We start from the raw sequence: 10149 nt of genomic DNA, 5'->3' as shown, positions 1-10149 counted from the left end.
TCATCCAAAGATTTGCATTGAACTCCCTTTAAGTGGGAGAGATTGGATGACTAGATGTGAATAAGGGACCATGTCAACAACTCAATCAAACTAACCTAAGCAGCAAATGGAGGGTTAAACTAAAAGGAGAGGAAGAGAACAACTGTAGAAACCTCCAAATAGGTGGAGGGTTCATAGAGACAACAAACACTAGCAAGCCCAAGAAAGGAAGGAGATCATGAGATCATTGCAGAGTGTTCAAATCGAGAATTTTGGTATTTCCAAGAGTGAGAATAGAGACTGTTGGATAGGCATCTTTTTGAAAAGAGTCAAATGATAGATTTTGACCGAATGTACATAGTCAAACGGGCCTAACCATAAGCAATTTCCAAAAATCCCACTCTCTGTAATGCGGGAAAGTGTGGAAGCTGGAAACAGGTGTGGTAGTCTTAAAACAATCTACAATTTGGAGTGCATGCCTAGACCACTAAGTTATAGGAAATATAATTAAGTGTGTGCCTCAAATAGTATGCTCTAATGGATTAGGGATGTTTGGGGGACTCAAAGGAGGTTCCTCAACTAATACCCTAACATGTGCATGAGGCCCAAGGTAGATCCTAATCAGAAAGGGAGGGATCCAAGTGGGTTGGCCAAAGCACACGTTATAGCTAGATATACAACCAAGGAAGGCCAAATATGGACGGAGGACACAACAATGGCACTAGACATCAATTGAGAAACCAGAATCACAAATCTAGACCAAGATAAGGGACTCAAAAGGATGTTTTTCAACACATAAGAGCCATCACTAAAATGGATAGGAAGACCTTGATGTTATTCTAGGGTGAGCCATGTATAGTCAATGCACTATAAAATACCCATCTCGATGTCATTCTAGGGTGAGCCATGTATACTCAATATTTGAACCACTACCAGACAGTAACCTAGAAGCTTCCCAGTCTGCCAGAATCACTTTAGAATCGTGGCCAAAAATTCTTGTTTTTAGTCTATTGTTTAGCCTAGTCTATGCAGTAGCAGTCATTCATCGGCTGGTATATCTAATGTTTGTTCTACAGGAACTCGAAGAGAATGACTGGTATATTGGTTTTATGGAATACAACTCACAGATTCCAGATTAATACTGGCCTGTTTGCCTTTGGAATCGAAATAGGCAAAACAGACATCACATTTGCAGATGACTTTGTTTAAATTCATTCAAGTTTTTGCTTAAAACTTGTGAAATGTCTCTCCCAGAATTTTACTCATTAAATCTGGTTTAACCTGCTTTCATTCAAAGCTTCATTTGTCCCTGATAGTATGACAAAACTGACCTTATCCTTCTTTGCACGTCCATGCCTCAATGCCTGGCCTGTAGCTTTGTTTACAAGGGAAAATGCAGGAAATCCTTCATCGTCCTTGGCCTTCACACTCCATGAAGTATCCATGATCCATTGCTGCGGAACAAAAACATATAATCAACTAATCATTTCACATACGCAGAGCAAATACTAATCTCTGTCACAAACCTTGTTTGTGTTTGGGTTGTTTAAAAAAACAGAGAGCAAAATTTAATCTCTACCATCAACCAGATTTGGTTCTAGTTCACACATACATACATATAAAAATCTAATCTCTCTCACCAAACTGATTTCGGTCTTGCTCAAAGAGAGAAAAAGTGATGTCACCAACCTGGCTTGGGTCTGATTCATTTGTTGGAGCCATGACAACACTGCCATTTCTACCAGCCAAGAAGAAATCAGGATTGGCTTCACAGTATATCTTCACAATCTCTCCTTGAATAGGTTGTGGATACTGACTCCCATGAGGAGCCTGATATGGCTGCTGGGGCTCAGGGTGGTGGTGTCCAAATGGGTTATGCATTCTCTTAGACCTGCACACACAACATTCATAGCCACCTCAAATCTCGGACAATTGAGACTTATAGGAATCCGAATTCAACATTTTCTTGCTCACATTAGTGTAAATCTCCTTGACCACAATTTGGAATGCAGACAATACATTTCTATTATCCAGAGTTTAGGTCTCAATGAAGAACAACCCCTCTGATTCAGCAAGTTTCTTCCCATCTTCCACAAGAACTTCCCTTATATGAGCTAAATCAGACTTATTCCCCACAAGCATTTTCACGACATTGCCATCAGCATGCACTGCAACATCAAAATTTACATGAGTTTGAAAATGGCTTGCAACATCACATAGATGACAACCAAAAGCAAAAGCCAATTTTAAGGATGCTCTATAAGGCTTCACAATAGTAATTGCTTGCAATGAAAAAGCCAAAGCCAGAGCCAATTTCACAGATGCTCTACAAGGCATTACACATAAACTACTTGCAATGTTAGTATCAGAACTAAGGAAGATGCTATCACATCAAACCCAAAGATGATCCACAAGGCATGATACCTAGACATCATTGATCCACAAGGCACGGCACAAAACTGCCCATAATATTGGTAGAAGAGTGGTGGGGTGCTATTATTTCAACCCAAATATAGCTTTAGAGTCTACCCTATCCCCCAATTGTAATAGAAAAGTTGTTCCAAATGTTGTTGATGAAGTTCAACCTTTAACAAGTGTCGTGTGAAGGAACCGTTCATGTAGATTGGCTAAATAAATTTCTTGTGATTTTATATGACAAATGGCATTTCTGTCACACATAAGGCATATACATGAATCATGTTTTGCTTAGACAATGCTCTGTTAGTCTAGGGTTATGTGGTTTTTGGTGTATGGACAGTCAGTAAGGATAAATATTTTTAGAGTTTTCATATGGCATTCAAACACCAAAGAAGCCTAATTCAGTATCATTTATTTTAAAACACATATATGTATTTGGGTCCTATAATGAGCATTTCATCTATATAAAGTGGTGATTATTAAATGTGTTTTTTTGCAGAATAGTTGCCAGTATTGAAAGTGTTGTAGCGTAAATGAACACAAATTATCTGCTTTTTTTAATTATATATGATTGAAAAACATGTTGAGTATTAGGAAATAGATAATTGTCTACTTGTTTAACATGAATTTATTGTTATCTTATTTTTCAGGTTCTTGAAGTGTAAAAAATGGTGCAAAAGTGGTGTTTATGCATTGAAGTGTCCTGCTTTCCAAATCCAGGTCAAGCAGTTATCAAATTCATCCTTTACAATATGGAAACAAATCATTTATTTCATGGAAAAAGAGAAGTGCCTGGAATGACGAAAAACAATGAAGCATATTGCATTGCCCTTGTTGAAGGGTTAAAAGAGGCAAACCAACATGATGTCAATGATATTGAAGTCTTCACCAACTCGGAGTTGATATGTAATTAGATGAAAGGCATCTATTGGGTTCGGAAGGACGATTTAAAACCTCTTCATAAGGAAGTAATAAATTGGAGTTGTCAATTTCAACATTTTACCATCAATCGCTTTGCAAAGATTGAAAAGATGTCCACTGATATAATGTCTAGAGCATTTTTAAGCACATATTTGGATGTCAAATATGACATAGGATCACCATCCACTGCAACAGAAATCATTGATCACCATCAATATAAATCCCCATTGTGCGAATGGGTTGTTGTTATCATTTTTCTGGGGTCTATCATAGCATTTTTCTTTCACTAAACAAGAACCTATTAATGTTTTATTTTTCCCCAACATGCAATTATTACGGTTTTTTGTATGGGAGACAAATTTATGGACAAATGTAATATATTCCATGTACATGGACAAATGCATTTTGAGAAAAGTAACTGGTTCATGGTTTTATGATTATCATCAATACATTATGATGTTGTCTGATACTTCCAAACACCTTCTCAGATCTTTGTTTCACGAGTGATATTGATATGCTATGTGATTTGTTCGTTGGTTGTTGAGCAGTGATGAAATGTTTCTTTACTATGTTTATAAGCAATTTATTCTTAATAAAACTTATTTCTCAATCACCCAATCACTCTTCCCATCTCCCCCTTGGATTTCATCCCAATAGCTTTCACAAATCACAACTCTATTTTGGCTTGACTTCTCTGTATTTCAGATCTTGTGCTTGTGGATTTATCATGATAGTAAGGACCTAGTCTTTTTAAATCAAAGCAAGTCTTGCTCATGCTCAGTGTGTCATAAGTAAGGAAATGTCAATATTTCTCCAAGAAATCGCATCCAACATGATGGTCTACTATGCTAAATCTCCCATGTGACCACTCCACTTCCTCCAAATCTTGCACTAGTTTTTCCTCTACAAAGGGATTCTTAGATAAAAACTAGAAAATATGCAGTTGGTGTTCTGGTTGTTCTTGTAAGAGAGCTAAGAGGATTACTTGCAGTTAGTGAGACCTCTGCAATCCCTCTAATAGTCAACCGTTTAATATTGGGTTCATCTTCAGCTAAATTCAAGGACAATTTATTTATGTTTTGCTATCATTGTGTTGCAGTGGAAGTGACAAAATTGTAAATAGTTTGTTGAGATTGCCATCATTAATTCCTTGTCTATATAATCTTCTCACATCTAGTACTCCTAAAGCAAAAAACAAAGCTCGTTCTCTTCTTAGAATCCTTCACAGTTGGGACTCTTCAAGAACTGCTCAAACAATTCTCTTGCCCGAGACCGACAATTCAGTCACTTCAACACACTAGTGAAGCAGCTGCCAGTTTTCCACCAATTCATGTAGGGGCCTAGATTTTACTTGTACAGATATTCTTTGGCAGACAAGAATCAAAATAAATGTAAATATCTCTGTTATTCGACAGGATTTTGTTTTGTACAATATTTAATCAGTCACAAAGGGGATGGACGACATAGAAATTCGGGGTGTCCAACTCACCTCTGTAATTTACCCTTCTAGGAGATGCCTAATCGCTCCCACATGGTCATTGTAGCTTGATGTACCTTTGGGTCCCATTGACCTTATTTGATCATTTGTGTAATTGATATAAAATTTCTATCTTATCAAACATGTATATTTGAGTTCGACTAACTTAATTGATATGTGCCCACTTTTGCTAAACAGTACATATCATATGTCTGTAATCTGTATGAGGTATTCTCACACACAGCCATCATACCATTATCAGCAAGGTCATGACTTTTGTTTTTTAGGTTTTACTCCTTATTAGTAAATCTATGTTTAGGTTTTACCCTCCACTTTTTTTAGTGAATAGATTGAGGAATGTGATTGCACAATCTTGCTAGAATATTTCCTTGAACATGTATGTTAACCCAACTAAAAGGTTACAATTCATAAGAGTTAAAATATTTCATGCATAGTATGGAAATTTATTAATATAAATGTTTTTGCATTTATGTAATTTTGGCCTAATTAAATTATCTCATAAAATATTTTGGAATGGGAAATTTCCCACCAATGTTTCTAAATGTTTTTTTTTCAGTCAATGGTTGTGAAGGAGGATTTTGTTTCTAAATTTTTTTTCGCTGAACAATGTGAACATATGTAAAATGTAATGTTCTGCTAACCTTAAAAAAATAAATGTAACAATTGGAATAGTTGAGGTGAGTGTTATTGCTTTCATGGTTCACTCTGGTATGTAAAGTTTCTTGACCAACAATTTTCTTTTTTTCAAGAACATTCTCAAATGTGGTTTAGAAGAAATCTTTAGATTTTGGAGACTTATACGATGAAAGTTTTAAGAGATGTTTATATGACTACTGAATATAAGTTTTTTGAATGGTTGTTGATGTGCTTGGTTCTTGGCCATATACTACATACCTTCTTGTTTCAAGTTTGTGGTTGTGTGTGCACTTGCCTTTTCTCTATAAATATATTTCTTTGTAAAAGGTCTTTTCACTGGTTTTCCATAATCAACCTGTTTCTTTTAGAGTAGTCATGATTTTTGTCAAAATATGGAAGAAATTTTGGGAAAGCTGGGTTATAACTGTCAAACTTTAGGATTTTGGGTATCCAGGTGGTTTTTGATGGTTCTGAGTCCATTTCCACCATAAAAAAAAAACCATTCGAACACCTATACGATCATTTTTTTCTGAAAAAAAAAATAATCACCAAATTCTTACCCAAAAAAAATTCTGACGCCGTATCTTTTTGGTTGAGAGATTTCCTATGTTACCCTTACATAATTCTAAAACCATGAAAGGAAAAAAGTGACCGCATCCATGGCGCAATCTTTAAGATAAGGTAATGCCAACTTTTCATAAATTTAAAAGAATAAAACCTCTCAAAGTTGTTTGATGTAAGGTAATGAATCTATCCATAATTCCAAATCCATAGCTTCAAAAATAATAAATCCACCTATATGCTTCATAAATGCATGGCCATCCCATGGGACTTCGTTATTTCTGATTACTATGGCCATTCCCTTTTGAGGATACTCCAGGCTTTGAAAATACATATGCTACATAGATCGGTTTCGGATTCAGTCTCGCAATAGCAACAACAGCTAAGAAGTATGGAAGAACAATTGCAGCTTTTTGTTTCTACTAAAAAGCAGTTAACACAAGACTGTAAACGAGAATTTGACTTTTGGTTTTGGCTCTATTTCCTTGTTAATATAAGCAGTCCTCATTTACAATGTCATTTTATAACATATTGCCGAAGGTTACAGAAGGACTAACAGAGAGAGTGGGCAAATTGAAGACAACATACAGTTCTGACATCAAAGATATGCATAATCTAGCCCATGCACTTGATGAAACGTCACTGTCAAGTTTTGAGAAGTTCAACTTAATAGTATCTAAACAGTCTTCAGCTCTAGATGATGTAAGATTCTGCTTTGTCACAATTCACAAAGTAGTGAAGTGAAGAGTGGATTTATATATATTTTACTTGTGTGCAGGTTTTGGCCATCGTTGTTTCAGAGACTAATGCAATGCTCTAACCAACTCAGACTCTGTAATCAATATTACCAACTATATGTACTCTAATAGAGTAATCCTTTTCCACAAAATGTTGTTGCTTTGATTTCCTTCATTTAAGGTCTCTTTCAAGCTACCCTTCAATATCACTTGAATTATACTGAAAACATGGAACATGCTTATCATTTGGGTTACTAACAATATCTATTTCATGTATTTTAATTGATACATAGTGACATCGTGGCACTTTAAGATCAGAATTTGTACTACTCCATTAGGAACAATTAGAAAATATTTTCTTTATGGGAATTTACACAAAAAATTCATAAACAAGGAAACTTTACTATGGCCATATATATATATATATATATATATATATATATATATATATATATATATATATATATATATATATATATATATATATATATATATAGTTGCTTCTTGATCCGAGTTCAAATTTTTACAAATCATCACTTTTTGAGTGAATAGAATTAACCACTGCAATAGTAAAAGAGGCACACCAGAGGCTAGAGAACATAATAGCTCAAAGAAAGGAGTAGTGAATCCAATACAGTGCCAAAGTTAACAGCCTTAAAAGTTTCCTTGGCTCAAATCTGTCCACTTTAATCAACAAAAGTTTGTGTCCCTTCCATTTGTCTCTTCAAAGAGCATTCAAGCACCTTCAGGGCTTTTGCTATTTAGTCATCTTTTAGCTCTCTTGCAGAATGCATGTTTCCATTTGTCTTTGCCCTTTTTGGAAGGAGTTCCTATGCCTGCAAAATTCAGGATCACAAATAAGGAGTAGTCTACAAGATAGTTAACACTTTATCACAAGCATAAAAGGACATAACATCGTTCAGTGAACATCAACAAATCATGAAGAGGTCATGTTTAAAATAACATAACAATCTACTACGCTATCATATCTATTCCATGGAGGAAAAATCAGCTTGATGAAGTCATGAAAATCCAACGAAATCTTTGACTAGAGGCAAGGAATCAAAAATCCAACAACAAAAAACGCAATGATAAGGTTCAAACTTCGTTGGCCTTTGACCATCTAACCATAACTGTATAAAGATGTAAAATATAAAGATATATAAATCTAATAAACATAGAACCATGAACATAGGTATGAGAACATAGTAACTACATGTTTAAGTATAAAAATCAAACATGTTGCATGAACATAAATAAGTAAAGAGATTCTATTTGATAGTGAGCACATTTTCCAGTGACCATGAACAGATTATGAAAAAGGTATTTTCATAACAACATAACAATGAGAAAACATAAATATACTTATCATATGATAAAGGGCCACCTGGCGATGCCATGATAACCTAGCTTATCTATTCTTTATGCATACCTCATTGATTCCCACTAGAGTTGAAGTCCTCCCATAGATGATCAGTCATGGTAGAAGATGATGCTTCTCCACTTATTCTATAGTTACTTAGAAAAATGTCAAACGTTATCGCAAAGAGATTTCCTAGAAATCAAGGTATATATGCACACACAATGAAAGAGTGTCAAATGTACCTGGCATGGCAGGTAAGGTTGGATGGTCGTGCATCTCCCTTTGGTCTTGGGTTATCGCCATGGTTGGGGATTGTTGCATTGCTGTAAAAATAAACATACCACATGTTAAAGAATAGTGATGATTAAATACTTAAATCTAAAACCATGACTCTATTCAACACATGAAACTAACCTGGAACCATAGACATGACATTATTCAATCGATGACGTCCTCGCTTATTGAGGTATCGAAACTCAAATGGTTCATATTCTGATGGATCAACATTTAAATCAATTTCCAAACAACGGTTTTTTCTGCTTCTTCTTCTTTTCTTTGTGGGCCTAAGGAAACTCTTTTTCCTCTTCAAATATGGATCAAGAGAACCCAATCCAGGAGTGAAGTCAAAATCAGTAATGTGCAAATTATTGGCTTCATCCAACATTTTTTGAAGCATACCAATCAACTGGATTGTCTTTGCCAAAGTTGTAGGAGGGTTATCTAAAATGAGATGTCTATAGCTAAACAACTCCTCCCTTATGCATCATGGTTTTGAGGCACTATATTGATCTCAAGTGAATCATTGCATATGTTATCCTCTGCATGTTGATGAGCAATGGATTTGAATTATCCAAGTGGAAATAAAACCAATTAACCTTTATGGCATGCTTGAAAATGTTTCCACGGATATACCATGGACATTCACATGTTATAAAATCGTTACGATACCAGGTGAAAAGGTATTTTTTACCTCGATCTGTTTGACTTCTCACCCAATAAGCACGGGTTATGTTCTCATGAGGACAACAATCAGTATCCATAATTTTTCTTGCTCGTTCCACTAATGATTCTAGCTACTTTTCTCTCTTGTAGTTGTTTAGAAATCATTCTTCTTTTAAGATTTCCTTGAACCGATAACAAGGTTCAACTGTTGTTAGTAACATATGCAATAACCAATCCATCCTCCGAGCACATTTTTTCTTTCTATCAGATAGAAATGTTGTTTTTAGGTAACAATGGTATGATTCAACAACATTATTGGTCTCATGATTTGCATGAGGAAAGTCTCGACAACCTTTATCCCACATACCTAATTGCAAATAGAACGATGTCAGTCTCACTATATCACCTTTTTAAAAGAAAAAAATGCATATAATATGAAAAATAATGTTTACTTATGAATCTTATCTCCAGTGACCCAATTCTTGTTGAAATAGTCTAAGAACTTCTCTTCATTTGCAAACTTGATAAAAAATTGATTGATTGCATCTTCCACTTCATAATTGAGAGTGTGTTTCATGATGAAACCTAACTCACTAAACATCTCGTTGGATTTTATGGAACTAGTGGCCAACCGATTGACATTTTTCAACCAAGCCCTCTGTACATGCCAAACGCATAAGATCGCATCACAGCCTGTGATCCTCCTGCCATATTCAATGCATTTTAGTGTCGTATTTTTAGAAAAAATGCAAGTTTGGTTATATCATGACAATGTTAAAGTTACCTCAAGGCACTCATTTCAGCCGGTGCATCATCAACCATGAAAGCATTGACTTTCCAATCAGGGCAGGTTTGGAAACACTTGTGCATGAGCTCCTCCAGCCATATTGTAATATAATCTGATGTGTTTCGTGATGCCACGACCCATGCAATAGGCACCCCGCTTGTTGTTCATCAAATGCCACGAGTGTATACAGCTGATACTGTCATTTTCAACATTACATAAATTCAAATACAAGTTATTAATCACTCTGAATGCATACAACTTAAATTAATATATTCAATAAATCATTGGCATCTGACTTACCCCGTAT

At 35.3% G+C, this 10149-nt stretch overlaps 1 pseudogene across 1 annotated transcript; it reads right to left on the bottom strand.

Moving 5' to 3' along the window:
- Nucleotides 1-1244: 1244 nt before the first annotated feature.
- LOC149194914 (ricin B-like lectin R40G3 pseudogene) lies at nt 1245-1906 on the bottom strand (annotated as a pseudogene). Its single transcript, XR_016255109.1, has 2 exons — nt 1669-1906; nt 1245-1433 (listed from the first exon to the last, which is right to left on the bottom strand). The product of XR_016255109.1 is annotated as a ricin B-like lectin R40G3 pseudogene (transcript).
- Nucleotides 1907-10149: the final 8243 nt, after the last annotated feature.

This window comes from Pinus tabuliformis, chromosome 2_2 (genome assembly GCF_031772625.1).
Source record: "Pinus tabuliformis cultivar Carrire ecotype Pingquan chromosome 2_2, CPIR1, whole genome shotgun sequence".
Lineage (NCBI taxonomy): Eukaryota > Viridiplantae > Streptophyta > Pinopsida > Pinales > Pinaceae > Pinus > Pinus tabuliformis.
This window is presented reverse-complemented; position numbering and strand designations above follow the sequence as displayed.